The sequence below is a fragment of the Camelus ferus genome, chromosome 7 (genome assembly GCF_009834535.1).
Source record: "Camelus ferus isolate YT-003-E chromosome 7, BCGSAC_Cfer_1.0, whole genome shotgun sequence".
Lineage (NCBI taxonomy): Eukaryota > Metazoa > Chordata > Mammalia > Artiodactyla > Camelidae > Camelus > Camelus ferus.
Window position 1 is genome coordinate 62,031,897 of NC_045702.1, and position 16,198 is coordinate 62,048,094.

Here is a 16,198-nt window from a genome sequence, read left to right on the forward strand (position 1 = left end):
TCAGAAATAACCTGTTAGCATTTTCCCAGGCTAGTTATGCATACATTTATTTCTACTCCTTCCAGTTCCAGAAAGGATTTATGGTAGCTCATGTAAATGCATAATATGTCAAGATAAAATAAACCCCCCAAAATAAAGGTTATAAAACAAGATGAAGAAACAATGAGAGTTTACAAAGGCAAAGCGAAATTAGAAATGAGGTTAATAACCTGTATGATGAATTCTCTTTAATCTGGGAGTATTGCTTTATGCACTGAGATCATGCAGCATATACAGGTGGATATCTAAGGAGGGGCCTCTAAACTGAATGTGATTTGTAGTTGTCAGAGGCAAAGAAACATTGCAATCTCACTGCAGGGTTAGGAGAGAGCAGATCAACTTTCCGGTCACCCACTCACTAAGGGTCCATCGGCCTCTCCCTCCTTTCCCAAACTGAATCCCCTCCCTCAAAAAGCCCTGTATCTCTTAGAGAGCAAATACTAATTATAATGAGCTATGCTCCATCTCTGTGTTCCCTTTCCTAGCCCCAAGTCTGGGACACTTCAAACCATTGACAGTCTTAAATAGGTAATAATACGTTATTACCTATTTCTGGAATAGGTAATAATACATTCACATTATTCACAAATCAACATTCTATAAAATGTCTGCACTAACATAGCTGTTCTTACTAGTTTTTAGTTTGGTTTTTGATTTGGCTACTTCTGTGCCTCCCTCCAGAGTTTCTTACCACAAACCAAAGGAAATACACTTACATTTTCAAACTCACTTTTCAATCACTTGTAATTCCTTTCATTTCTGTATCTCTCTCTAACACACAAAAACACACAGACTCTCTTAGCGCATGGTTCCACTCAAAGCAGCAAGGAATTGCTGAAGGGAGAAATGTGAAAGGATCTAGAATCCAATTAACTTTTGCTGTCACTGGTGTGTAACACTGGATGACTCACTGCTTTTTTAGTAAATGGGGATGAAAATCTCATAAATTAATCACGGTTTCCAAGGGAAGGGATGAACCAAACCCAGATGTTCACCTAATTAACAAATTAATCTTTAAAAACCAGCTTCAAGTTCTTTCCTCATTACTAAACATAATCTTAGCTGTTGTTAAAATTTTTTACCTTTGTTACTTCTTCTAACTTGGAATAGAATCATTCCTCTTGCTTATTATTTTTAAAGAGTATATCCTACTGATTGACTTTTAAGCAAAAAATTAAAATACTTATGAATAAAATACTTTTCCTTGTTTTTCTAACATTTGTGCACTTCCATTTAATAAGACAATTTCACTTAAAATAAACTGCACACATACACACTCCAAGAAGGTTCATGTGATCCCTCAGTTCTACAAGATTGTGCACCTTATAAGGTCCTGTTTAGTAAAATTGAGTGATAATGCAGTACATGGCATATAAGTAGCCATTTTATCGTATGTTCTTAAAGATTTATTTTTAGAAAGTTTTAATTTTCTGCTTCTGTATGCTTCTACTTCTATGCATCCCTGTGAAATCCTATGTGATTCTTATATACTCCTCTAAAGTTCATGTTCAAATATACTTGAATGTATATGTTTTAGTTTCATGAGGAAGAAAGCAATTTCTTTCACATAAGCCGACACAGAAATCAGACCCAGCACTTGGATTTAGCACACTCTCCTGCCTTCTCATCTCCCAGATACACTCTTTATTGGAATTACCGTGTTAACTGTGAAATTTACAAATACTTTTCGATCCATTACCCTCATTGATCTTCACAAGAAACTTGTGGACTAGAACAAGCATACCTGCTTTACAGATGAAGGAACAAATATTCAGGAAGTTAAAAGACTTTCCTAAAGTCACCAAACCAGTGAGTGGCAGAGCTGATCTTGAAACCTGACCTGTCTCCAAGTCCAGGATCTACTCCAACGCACCGCGTGATTTCTCAGGACATGGCCTTTGGGAGTGGCGTGCACACCAGTATTTCTCCAGTAAGCCTTACCTTGGGAGCTTCATTAGTTTCATATACCATTGGGTCCCTAGAAAGCAATTTACAGTCGTCCCTCAATGTCCAAAGAAGATAAATTCCAGGATCCCCAATGGATACAAAATCTGTGGATGCTCAAGTCCCTTATATAAAATGTGTAGTATTTGCATATAATCTACACAATCCTCCCATATACTTTAAATCATCTTTTGATTACTCATAATACCTAACAAAACATAAATGCTATGTAAATTGTTGCAAATACAATGTTAGTGCTATGTAAATAGTTGCCTGAACAGCAAATTCAAGTTTTGCTTTGGGGAAATTTCCGGAATATTTTTTTAGTATTTTCGGTCTACTGCTGGTTGAATCCATGGATGCAAAACCCGCAGATATGGAGAGCTGACTATTTATCTGTTTTTGTTTCTGTTTGAAAACGTTCTCATTTGAATATGCTCCCAGGGAAGATGACAGCTCTATTGCTCACCACACAACAGGCCATAAACTGGCAGATTGGTCTTCCCTGCAGGAGAATTCCACTTTAGATTTATGAGAGAGGTTTTCTGAAGCTTAAGAGCGGTCAGTTCCTTAAATCTACAAAAACCAGTTATCCCAGGAAGTGGGGACTTCAGAGACCGCACCCCCACGATAGCCAAATCTTCTGAGTGTCCCATATGGTGGCATCTATCCCATCCCATCCCATACACTGTTTAGAGCACAGACAATAGATGGTTTTTGAATTGTAATAAATTGGATTACCTGCACTTTGTATATTTAAAGAAGACACCATGGATAGGAGGCAGATAAATTACTGTTTCCAATAATCTTCCAATCCTTTGAAATTGACTCTCAGGACACTTGATGACTTTGGGAGTTATTTTTCCTTGCTTCCTGAACTGGGACATCCATTTCTTTTCCCAAGTTAAGGAAGTTTTCAGCTATTATCGCTTCAAATAAGTTTTCTGCCCACTTTCCTGTCTCTTCTCCTTCTGGGACTCCTGTAACACTAGTATTAGTACTCTTGATATTGTTCTAGAGGTCTCTTAAACTGTCCTCATTTTTTAAAATTCTTTTTTCTTTTTTCTGTTCAACTTGGGTGATTTCTGCTATCAGTCTTCTAGTTCATTGATTCATTTCCCTGTGTCATATAATCTACAGTTGATTCCTTCTAGTTTTTTGTTGTTGTTGTTTTGATTATTGTATTCTTCAGGTCTGTTTAGATTTTCTTCATATTTTCTAACTCTTTGTCAGACTTCTCAGAGTGTTCATCCATTCTCCTCCATCTAGCTTCTTTATCATCATTACCTTGAACTCTTTATCAGATAGTTTGCTAATCTCCACTTCTCTCAATTATTCTTCTGGGTTTTTATCTTGTTTCTTTGTTTGGAACATATTCATTTGTCTCCTCACTTTGCCTAAGTCTCTGTGTCTATTTGTATGTATTAAATAGTCCAGTTACATTTCCTAATCTCGGAGAGGTGGTCTTCTGTAGGAGACATCCTTTGGGGCTCAGCAGCAGGCTCCCCTCTGGTCACCAGAGCTATATGCACTAGGGGTGCCCCTATGTGCGCTGCGTGGCTCTTCTGTGTGGTAGGGACAACTACTCTGGGCACACTGGTAAGCAGGGCTCGTCCCTGGCCCAGTTGTCTGTGAGGCCCTGCCTTGTGTAGTGGCTGTGGGCCCACTGGAGGGCAAGGTAGGCTTCCTGTGAGTTTGCTGTGCAGCCAGGCTGCTGGTGGGTGGGGCAAGATCTTGGCGCCTATAGGACAGAGGGAAGATTCCGAAATGGTGCTTGCCATTGCAAGTATCATCACAGTAAAACAAGCTCCAGAAAGTGGCTGCCACCAGTGCTTCTGTCCCTCATGGGAGTCCCACTTACCTCCTGCTCCCTGGGAGGTTCTCAAAGATCAGCAAGTGGGTCTGACCCAGGTTCCTTTCAAACTGCTGCTGTGTGCTGGGACTCAGAGCATGTGAGATTTTGTGCATGGCCTTTAAAAATGGTGTCTTTGTTTCCTATAGCCCTCCAGCTCTCCTGAACGTTAGCCCCGCTAATTTTCAAAACCAGATGTTCTGGGGGCTCATCTTCCCAGTTCAGGACTCCTGGATTGGGAAGCCCAGTGTGGGGCGTGGCCCCCTCACTCCTTGGGGAGGAACTTTGTGATTGTGATATTCATCCCACTGGAGGTCATCTACTGGGGGATATGAGTCCTAACTATACCCCATCTCTGCCCCTTCTACTCCTCTTTTTGTGACTCCTTCTTTGTGTCTTCAGTTGTTTAGTTGTGGAAAATAGTTTCTGCCAGTCCTTATAGATAGTTGCTCTCTAGTTGTAATTTTGGTGTATCTGTGATACGAGGTGATTTAGGGTCTTTCTACTCCACCATCTTGGGGAAGCTCTTGAAATAATTGTAAATAAATAAAATAACATTCAGTTACTAGGTTATAAGTGTAGAAATATTTAGCAAAATACTAGTGTGTATGTCATACAAAACCAAACACTGGGTTTTTTTGCCCAGTCCCAGTTGTTTAATCTGCAATATGAGAGAGAGAGAGAGGTCTTTAATTTCTTTATATTCCATGGCATCTTATTTTATTAATTTACAAAAAATATCTATATCTTCTTAGCAAACATATTGTAAGGTCAAAATTTTTTAACCAAGCTTCTGCCTTTGGTAAAATAACTGAACCAAGAACTAGTCATAAAGGTTTTGTTTTTTCATTTGAGAACCCACATGCATCTCACTTGTACCTTTATCACTTTTATGCAGCACTGCTTAGTGTAAGCACCGATAAGTAATTACTCACACAGTGTGGTTTTATGTCAGTGGAATGTTCACAGTTTTTCCAGTTGTTATTTTTGATTTTTTTTTCAAGTTATCTAGTTAAAGGAAGGGAGGAAGGAACCAGCCTAAACACTAACCAACAAGAAATACTGGTTACATCAGGTTCAGGCACTCTATAGCTATTAAAAAGTAAGAGAGAGATCTAAATATAATAATGTGGAGGTAAATCCTGCACATGTTACTGGCTGAAAAACAGTATGTCACAGATCAGTTTTATGATATGATTCCTTATATGGATAGAAAATTTTTATATAAAGAAAATATTCAGTAAGAAATACTATAATGGCAATGGTAGCAACCCCTGAAGAAAAGAATAGTCGAAAGAAAGGCTTACATTTTTATTTTTTACTTTACAGAAATTTGTACTGCTTGATATATATGTTTAAATACTAAAATTAAAAAAAATTTACATAAGAGAACCTTACATTTTAATCACATATCTGACTGAAATTCCATTTGTTCAACATTGTTCTGTCTTTTTAATTTACACTCTTTTTCTTTCTTTTCATTTTTCGTATTCCTTTTCTCCTGGTTTTCCTTCTTTTGTTCTGATTTCATTTCTCCTTGGATTTTATATCTTTCTGCCTTTCATTTTCTTTGTCCCTCCCCCCAAGCCAGATCCCTGAAAGGTAAAAGTCAGAGAATGTGAACAGGTGATATTCTGTACTGAGGAGTGGCTGTGAGCATGACCCAATGCTCCCCAAATAGAGAATTCTGGACTGTGGGTGCTGGCCACCTAAGAAGAACTGTGGCCAAGGTGGAAGGACATCAAGATTCAGGGGCCGGCAATAGAGACGTTTAAATCAAAATTCTATTGCTGAAACCCAGAATTTTCTTTCTTCACCAAAGTGTGTAGAGATTTGACTTTAATGGTCTGCCTATTTCTCCAGCTGGACTGTCAAAGAAGGAAGGGTGAAACCTGGAGTAAAGGAGCCTTATCACCAAGAGCAGACAGAGCTATCGGTTACTATGACAACTTCCAGGTGCGTCAGAAAGGTTAGTGAAAGATATAATGTATTTAGGGTGTTGCTTCTTATGGCTAAAAGTCTATGTCATCGAACTGAATTGAATTGAGTTGAAACTTGAATTGAAACACATTGCATCGGAACACAAAAGTCTAACCCGAGGCAGAGGCCTCTCATGGATTCACTTAATCAATTTATTGTTCAGTGTATTGTGCAATATACCAACCTCTGCTGGATGTTTAAAATATATTCTCCCTTACCTCTCAGAATAACTACATGAAGCACTACCTCTACTTTATAGATGAGGAAACAGCTTCAGAGAAGTCTGGTCGCCCCCCACAACATCATTAACTAATAAGTAAATGTCTGTGTTGCTCCCAGCTACCTCCTGGCCCAGTTCAGCAAAGACTGCTTTGTGAAATTACACAGGAGGCTTCATGAGGCCATGTGTTTACTTACAATGTCCCCAGCTAATGCCTCTAAGACAATTTAACTTGACTTAAATAGCTGTATAACATCAACTATTTAATTTGTTCAGTGTTCAGGTGGCTTCTACTTTACAGATTAAAAACTAGAAAAATGGGGAATTTTTAAAAAGCAGAGTCAACCATTTATAATCAAAAGAAGTATGCATCTCTCAATATGTGTGTATATAATATGTAAACATATGTACATATAATTATATTTATTTATATACAGAAACATCTATACACATATTTGTATATATTCAGGCAATGTTTCCGTTTCCAAACTTCTTTATATGCAGAGAGATAAAGATAAGGTAATTTTCCTGACATTTCTAGAATTGGGTACCCAGAATTTCGACTCATATCTCTAATACCAAGCTGCTCCCAGAATGTTGTTAGTGAAACCTTTATTTATATAGAAACAAGAAAGTCCAGATGAAGGAGGTGTGTGTGTGTGTGTGTGTGTGTGTGTGTGTGTGTGTGTGTGTGTTTTATGTGGCTCTGAAAGTTCTCTGAAGCAGTAGGTACTTGTTTAAACTAGTATAAGCTAGTTTTAATGAGTAGACTCAATTCTCATGTCCTCAGCATCTAATGCATTTTTATTGTGAGTGACAAGGGGTAAGGGTTAGCATTTTGCAATGTCTTAAAGGCATTAACATGTATGTTTCCCATCCCTTCTCTCCCCTTCCTGTCTCCCAACTATAAATTAGGGGCAATGAAAACATTCTCTATTGCCATTGCTGAAGGAAGTTGCAGAGGGAAAGTCAACTCCCAGATTTTCATTTCAAGCTAAGTCAAGGCAAGCAGTATTTAATGTCTGTTTTACCCAGACCAGCAGGAGATATTCCATCTTCTAAAAAAAGCAGGCCCTCTACAAGCCTGTATGCTTCTCAGTCACTGGCCCTTTGACATCTAGAAGTGCTGGGGAAGGAGTCACATGAACGGCAAGAATAACTGAGCAACTCCCACTAACAGTGTAAACAGTGGACAGTGGGGGTATGCAAAACCATCTCTACCACCAGGACACGTTTGTTTGGCATATATATATATATATATATATATATATATATATATATATATATATATTTTAAACACAGTTTTCACACTGCAAATTTAGAAAGTCACCATACAACTTGGCAAATTAAGTATGTCACTTTAAACTCTTATCCAGAATGTTACAGTGCTAATCCTTATGATCAGATCATGCCAGAGTTCTTTGCCTTTCTGGCTCATGACTCTATGTTTTTTTCTTGAAAAAACAGACGTTATAGAAGCAGAAGAATGAAAGGTTCTGCATAAGACAATTGGTATAGGCTTGCATTGTTACACAGTCTCAAATAAGACAGTTAATAGTAAAGTATAAGATTAGGATGCTGGACCAAGTTGCTTTACAGGTAATGTTAAGATAGGATTATTTTTCTAAAATTGTTTATAACTTGTCTGCTATAAAAGACTGTGACTGAGATGTCCATTCAAAATCTCTTCCAACCTAGAATGCTGGAAGTGGTTCCATTCCTTGATCCTTTAGTGCCACCTATGGTTCCAAATTAGAAAGTGTTAAAGTATGAAATCTAGGTATTGTGAACAGTAATCTGTATTTAAATTAGCATATTTATCACTCTATTATATGTTGCCTTTTGTGTTTAGCTGAATGAAAGGAATATCTTTCAGGAGCAATTTGACAATCTGCATTAGGAGATTTTAAAATGTTTAAACTCTTTAACCCAGTAATCCATGTTTATAAAGTGATGAGAGATAAAGACACGTGCATAAGAATATTTATTAGAGTAGGAGGAGGGGATAGCTCAAGTGGTAGAGTGCATGCACAAGGTCCTGGGTTCAATACCCAGTACCTCCTCTAAAAATAAATAAATGAGTAAAACCTAACCACCTTCCCCACCAAAAAAAAAATTAAATTAATTAAAAAATACATATATATAAAAAGAATCAATTAAAAAAAGAATATTTATTAGAGTATTATTTAAAATAACTCAATGTCCAAATGATCATAACACACCTATGGGATGGAATATGATGCAGCCATTTTTAAAATGTCAAAAAAAGAAAATCACCTTTAGTTGTAATTATTACAATTTTTATCCTTACAGAAAGATTTCAGGTCTTTCAGAAACAGTCAAAACCCTAAAGAGATAATATAACTGCAGTGTGCAATAGCACACCAAAAATAAAATCCATAACTCACAAAACTGAACAGCTATGTGCCTAGAAGATAAAATTTATAACTATGCTGAGATTGTTGTATTTGCATGAATACCAGTCAAGATAAATGAGATAAAGTCCCTACTTTGCAGAGAAAACAGAAGTCTCCAGATGGAAACTCCTTCATCTTTCTAAAATAAAACATACACATCTCCCCTGTGCTTCCATCCTGGTCTGCATTTCACTAATTATCACAGAGGGACCTAATCTCTTCACCTTTCCTTTGGCATCTACCCCCGTTATCGACTCAGGAACTTTACACCATCCATTATTCTTTTCTTCTCTTCAATTTACTCGATCTTTTCTGTCAATGGAATGTATTCCACCAGCTATAAAATATACTAATATCTATTACTCAAAAAAAAAATTCTTCACTCAAACCCACATCCTCTACCTCCTCACTTCTTGCAAACTACAGTCCTATCTCCATCTCTCACTTTACAGTCAAGTTTCTTAACTTCTGTATTTGTTTTCACGATTTTCATACCTCCTGCTCAGTCTGAACTCACTCCAGTCTGGTATGTACCCTCATCACTCCATTAAAACAGCTCAGTAAAATCAGTAATGATCTCCGTGTTACTGAATTCATGGAATTTTTTCAGCTATTCAGTGTAGTGTCTCAACAGTAGTCTACACTCTTGACCAATGCCTCCTTCCTGACATACACCTCCTGCCCTTCTCTAGACACTTCTCTGGTTCTTTTGCTCCTCATCCTCCTTGTTTTGGCCACTAAATATCAAAGTTCAATCTTTGCCCCCCTCCTTAACTCCTTAATCTCTTCCTAGGCAATTCTTTTTAGCCATGATTCTAATTACCATCTATAAGCAAATGATTCACAAACTTCTAATTTTCCAGCCCAGTATTTTCCTCTAAGCTCCAGGAATATATGTAAGAAATATATATTTCTTCACTTCTTAGAGATCTCTAAATTGTCTCAATGTCTATTTAACCAAAACCTAACTCAAGATTTTTCCTTCCAAATTTATTCTTTCAGTGCCCTCTTTCAGTTCTATAAATGGCCCCACCACCAATCTTGTTTTACAAGCCAAATGCTAAAGTCATCCTCAATGTTTCCCTCTCCTTCACCTTCCAGGTTTAATCCATTTCCAAGCCCTGTCGCTTCTACTTCCTACCTCTTAAATCCTTCTTCTCTCCAGTCTCCACCACCATATAAATCCAGGTAACTGTTATCTCTTCTCTGCAGTAATGTAATAATGTCGTATTAGTTTTAGTAGTCTTAATAGCTTTATTTCTTTTTACCCAAGTTGTATACCTTTATTTGTTTGCTTGTTTGTTTGTTTTTGTCTAAATTCACTAGCTAGAACTTTCATACACTATTGGATAGGACTGGTGAGAGAACAACTTTGCCTTGTTCTTGATCTTAGGGGAAAAGCATTCCTTTTCTCACTATTAAATATATGTTAGCTGTAGGTGTTTTGCAGATGTTTTTTCATCAAGCAGAGAAATTTCTCCACTACCCCTAGTTTGCTGAGAGTTTTAATTATGAATAGGTGTTGGATTTTGCCAAATGCCTTTACTCTATCAGTTGACAAGATCGTTCAATTTTTTTCTCTAATCCATTGAAATGGTGGATTATATTAATTAATTTTCAAATGTTGAAAGAGCCTTCCCTAACTGAAATAATCTTACTTGGCTGTGATGTACAATTCTTTTTAAACAGTATTGGAATTTATTTGCTAATGCCTTTTTGAGGATTTTTGCATCTGTGTTCATGAAAGATATTGGTCTATAACTTTTCCTTTCTTAAGATGTCTTGGTCTGGTTTTGGTACTGGGGTATTGCAAGCCTCATAAAATGAATTAGGATATGTTCCCTCAGCTTATATTCTCCGGGAAAGATTACCTACAACTAGTATTGTTTCTTTTTTAAATGTCTGATAGAAATCACCAGTGAAACCATCTAGGCATGCACTTTCTTTTTTTTGGAAAAGAAATTCTTGATTTGATATCTTAAAAATATAGGCCTCTTCATATCTATTTCTCCTTGTGCAAGCTTTAATAAATTGTTTATTGCAAGGAATTGGTCCACTTCATCAAAGATACCAAATTTGTGATTATAGAGTTGTTTATGGTATTTCTCTTTTATCTTTTCTAATGTCAATGGGATAAGTAGTGATGCCCTCTCTTTCATTTCTAATATCAATTTATGCTTTTTTCTCCCTTTGTTAGTCTGCATTATAGGTTGAATTGGGCCCTTATTCATATGTTGAAGTCCTAATCCCTAGTAATTCCTAGTATTTAGGAATGTGGTCTTATTGGAAAATAGAGTCCCATTGACCTCATGACTCACTGGATCTGATCATATATATAGCTTGTGTTGTGAAACTCTAGTCATAAAATCACTTGATGTTGCTCAGTCCCTTCTAGGGTTTTTTTGTTTTTTTTTTTTTCAAACATCAAGTAGTTCTCTGCCACAGATGTCCTGCCATTACAAAAATCCTGGAGAATCTCAATGTGCCTCTCATAGTAGGTCTTTGGAGCATTATTATCCACAGCGGACACCTCTAGCATCATGAGATCTGCTGAGCCACATGGCCTGGAGAGAGGAGCACTTTGCACCATGGTTCAGCTCTTCTACAGAGCTCTTTCTTCCTCTAGACTCTATAGACCATGAGATCCATGAAAACTTCATCGATGTGACAGATCCCTGAACTTGCATGGTGTATCTTCACCCTCTGGCATGTGTATGACTTACTAAGGAATCCAGAGTATTTTCTGTACACTGAGTCCAATGGCCATGATATTATCCACATAGTGGACAAGTGTGAATAAAGCTGCTGTGAACATTCTTGAACATGTCTTTTCGTGGACACATGCATTCTTCTTCCCTGGATATACCTAGAATGTTCAGCTTGAGTAGACAAAGCCGAAATAGTTTTCCAAAGTGGATGTATACAATTATACTCCCACAATAACTGTGTGAGAGTTCCAGCTGTTTGATCCTTAATATACATACATATATATAGTCTAATTTATCAGTTTTCCCTTCATTGTTAGCACTTTTCATATTCTGCTTAAGGAATCTTTGCCTACCTTCAAATTCTCCTTTTTTTCTTCAAGAGTTTTTTTGGCTTTGAATGTGTATAGTTTTGACACATATTGCTGAATTTCTCTCAAGATTATTCTCATTTACATTTCTATCTACAGTATATGAGTTCTCTTGTATCCCTATACTTTCCCTAACACCAGGTATTATTAAATTTTTTCATTCTAGTAACAGGATATGAGAAAAAATGGTATGTTATAGTGTTTTGTTTTAATACACTTGATTATGAGTGAGGTTGAAAATACTATGTTTATTTTTTTTTCTTGGAAATCCTCTTCCTATCCTTTGCTTATTTTTTTTTTTTATTGAGGTCTTGGGTTTTTCCTTACTTATTTGTGCAGATTCTTTATAAATTAGAAAACTAAGTCTTTACAGGTACTACAGGTGTTACAGTTTTCCTGATTGATTGGTGCTCTTTTGGTTTATTTTATGATATATTTTGCAAAGTGATTTACATGTTTATGCAATTCGAATGTATTAGCTTTTTCTCTGTATACCTATATTATGCCTTCCCCACTTTGAAATTTTTAAAACTTCATCATGTTTTCTGGGAGTGTATTAATGAATTTATTTATTATGTTTAAGTCATTGAGTCATCTGCAATTTAATTTAATGTAAAAAGGCTTAAGTAATCTTATTTTATTTGGTCCTGTATCGGGGAGCATGCTTTGTAATGCACACCATGTGGAAGGGATAACATTAGCATCATTCTCTTAATCATGTTAAGCTCAGTTTCTCTCTTGATTCCGAGAGACCACAAGTCCCCATGTACCCTGAGATAGATCCCATAGTTATTGTCTTTCAGGTGTATGTACATTTCTTTTCTTCAGGGAAGTAGATCACCTTTAAAGTGCCTTTCTTTTTCACTTGCCTCTTCAGCAACTGTTCTCATTCTCTTCACAAAGAGGGAAAAGAAGGTGAGACCTCTAGGTTATAATTACTGATCTGAACTGTGTGTGAAAAGATACTTAATGAGAAACTCTCTGCGTCTCACACTCTTCAGTATGTACAGGCCAAGCTTCACTACTGTAAAGTTGGTCTTTCCCCCTTTGTCATTAGTACTTTGTGGGGAGGTAATTTGAAACTTTGTAAATATACTGTTTCTCACCAAACTTTCCATTTATTCATCATTTCCTTCTTTATATCTGTATGGATTTATGGTTTTCCATTTCATTTAGTGAATTATTTGGTTATTTAGTGGATAATCTGTTACTACACTGTTTATTTTGATGCTTCAATTGTCCTAGATTTGACTAGTAGGAGCCTTGTGATTGTTGTTCTTATCGTTTTTATCTCTTTTTTGCTTTCTGGACAAAAGATGCTCCAAACTTATCTTATACTTTCTCTGTCCCATCCCTGGAACCAGCCATCTTTCCAAGGTGCTCTAGTTCTTTATAGAGAAAAATGGCATTTAGAAGCCAAGGTATGTGTGCTACTTGTGTTCATTGCCGCTGAGGCGTCTGTCCTCCCTCTCAGTGAACAATCCTAGACCATACATTTACAGCTATATTTATTTATGTATCTAAATATATTGAAAACCATGAGTTCACACAGGTATCTCCAGGTTGTAGTTCTACATCACAAGTTACTCTCTTTTCATATCTGTAACCCACTTCAACAGTGAGAAATCTGGCTTTCATTTCCTTGTATATTTCCTTATTTGAGCAATCCTTCTGTTTAATCAATCTTCTATCTCAATGCTGCCATCCGCTGCACAGCACAGGTGCCCTCTCCAAACTCAGCTCTAACTGTTGACTGAAATGGCCTTTAATGATTCCTTAAGATTGACTAAACTTTGGACAAGCTTCTTCTTGATTACAGGCTCCTGACTAAAGGCCTCCCTTTTGCTAGAGCATTTACTTTAGATAATTTGTAATTGCAAATTCTTTCTCTGCCCCTTTAAAATGTAAACAAATCTTCTCCCAGCCTGTGTCCAGTTTTCTAACCCAGTATTATCTTTCTCAAGCACCAGTTAACCATGTCTTTGAAATGTGAACATCAAAGATAGCACCCCTGTCTCCCACTACCTGTGGAAGGGTGGAAACTTAAATGCATGTCAACTAGCAAACCTGTGTGGCCTAATCACAGAGAAAAATATTTGCAATCTAAGGAATAAATTCTTGAATAAATTCTTCCTTGCCTGTTTAACTTTGTTCAGTGCAATCTTTGATTTGACACTTCATTTCAGGCTATTTTTCCAGAAGGACACTTTCTTAGCTCTGCTTGGACTCTGATATCCCCCAGCAGGCCAGCCGTCCATTTAGACCCTTTGCTCACTGTGCTTGGGCTCTGACATCCCACACAGGGCTGCCCCTGTATGCCCTCCTCACCTCCTTCAGGGTGGGTCACCCCTGTAGGTGGATACTCTCTTCACACTGTCCAGATTCTGACCCCCTACTCCAGGTCACCCCTCTGAAGGGCCACCTTCCTGCACCCTGACTTCCTACTCTGGGCCACCTTGACTTCCACACTGTCCCACCACAGACACCTAATTTTCTTTGCATATATAATGATATTAACGAACTTAAACCTAAAACTCACACTTAATGCAAAAATTAACTTGAAATACATCACAATTCAGCACATAGCAGGCACTTGGATCACACTGAGATTTTAATGTTTTTCTGTAGGTTTTTTTTTTGGGCCCCAATTTCTTAACTTTTATGACTCTAAACTCTGGTGAACAGTTTCTTAGCAATGGTTCAACTTTATTGGTAATTTTTTGTGATGTTAATCTTTTAATGTTTTACAAGCATTTTATAAATATGTTTAATATTTTACAAACGCAAATAAACACCTTCTGAAGCAAAACTGAAACTATCTGCATTTCTACTTCCTCATTCTATTTCTACACAGGGCAGGGCATTAGAAGACCAAAAAACGTCCCAGCTTAAAAGCTTAGTTTTTAAAAAGGATTCTTACAATCATATGTCTTCTACCCATTAGAAGAGGAATAAGAAAGCAAAGGTTAAAAATCAGCTGTTTCAAGTTTTTGATATAAAAAGAGGAAAGTTTTCAGAAAAATCCTGGTAAGTTTCTGAATCATTACACTTTTATTTTTTATGCTTATGAGGAGATAGCTATTTTCATAAACTCCAGCTGTACTTCTTTTTATAATAAAACATATGTTTGTACATAAACCATTACTTGTAAAAATAGTGAAACTAGAAATATCAATGGATTAAATATATATCAGTACATTTAACTGAGGTTAACTTTGTAAATGCGCTTCTAAAAAGAAACAGACCGGTAAGTATACTTAAGGTGGTGAGAGTGTTTCTGATAACTGAAAAATGACAGTGAGGGCAGTGAGAAAAATGACAAACAATGCAAAGAAGTTCAGGAAATTAAGTATAAAAGATTGCAAAGGAACCTGTGGTCATGTGCGATTATGCAAAATTTGGTCTTCCTTCACTTGAGATGTTATTAGAAGTTTTACATTTAGTAAAAGATAACATCCTCCAGAGGCTAACTCTTTTTCTAAGTGTTTCTTTCACATCCATTTCATACAACAATCTGGTTTAAAAACTACAAAGAAAATGTACCCTCAGAGGGGAGGGTATAGCTAAACTGTTAGAACGCATGCTTAGCATGCACGAGGTCCTAGGTTCAATCCCCAGTACCTCCTCCAAATATAAATAAATAAATAAACCTAATTACTTCTCCCTCATAAAAACAAACAAACCAAAAAAACCAAAAACCAAAAAACAAAAACTTACCCTGAGAAAAACAAAACTTACCTTGGCTTGTGTGTGGTTTCAGTTATCAGACCATCATAGGAGAGTGTGTATAGCCTTCCTGGGTAAGAGCCAAGATTCTGAATTGTCTCACCCCCACTATCAGCTCTAAGAGCCCTATAGAACTGAACAATTAAGGTATGGCTATCTGCAGTGCTACTGAGGAACCCCACTCTGAGATGGGGGTGGGTGGACACCAGAACTTGTCCCTAAGACCTCTGCTGATTTGGTACTTGTTTAATACCTCAAGAGAGAAAACTGGAGTAGTCACTCGAGAATGGCATCCTGTAGCTCCTTTGCTAATAATTAACGTTACTATTAATAAGATTTGTCGTCACCATTATTTAAAAACAGGAAAACAAGGGCCCCTTAGGAAGCCAAGAGTTACATCAAGGCATTCTCAAAACTTGTCCACACCAGTCATTTCGATCTTTGCTTAGCCCCAACAGTATATATGCAGAATTAATTTTCAGTTCAAATTGATAAAGTAGTAACTAATTTAAAAGCACTACTGAGTATAATAGGTTCAGGTCATTGTATGTTCACGATGGCTATCATGTAGGGGGAGGGGAGTTAAGAAACTTTTGACTTTATAAATCAGTCCAAGGACATTATTAAAGAGTTTAGTGTATTATATTGAGACTGGGTATTGTTGATGCTTCCATTTAACATCATTATGGAGAAAAGACTCCATATTTAAGGAATAAATGTGAGTGGCCTTACTTGAGAAGAGTATTTCTATCTCCCTAGTATCTATTGGCAGACTCTGAATAAAAGGAAGAGAAAGCTATCACAAAGTTCCCTTTGCAGCATCCCCTACATTAAACACCGTACACGGTGAGTCACTGGCTGTATCAAGGCCAAAAAATCTTAAGAACAAGGGATGGACTGCAGAGGGAAATTCTTTTTTTCTGTATATATATATTTTTTTATTG

The 16,198-nt window shown here is 36.9% G+C and overlaps 1 protein-coding gene across 1 annotated transcript in view; it reads left to right on the forward strand.

The window, feature by feature from the left end:
- The first annotated feature begins 14,392 nt into the window (after positions 1 to 14,392).
- The window catches only part of LOC102519024 (sterile alpha motif domain-containing protein 9), a 34,709-nt gene continuing 32,903 nt past the window's right edge, over positions 14,393 to 16,198 (forward strand). The window contains 1 exon segment of the mRNA XM_014561188.2: positions 14,393 to 14,555. The gene's annotated coding sequence lies outside the window, so the exon portion shown is untranslated.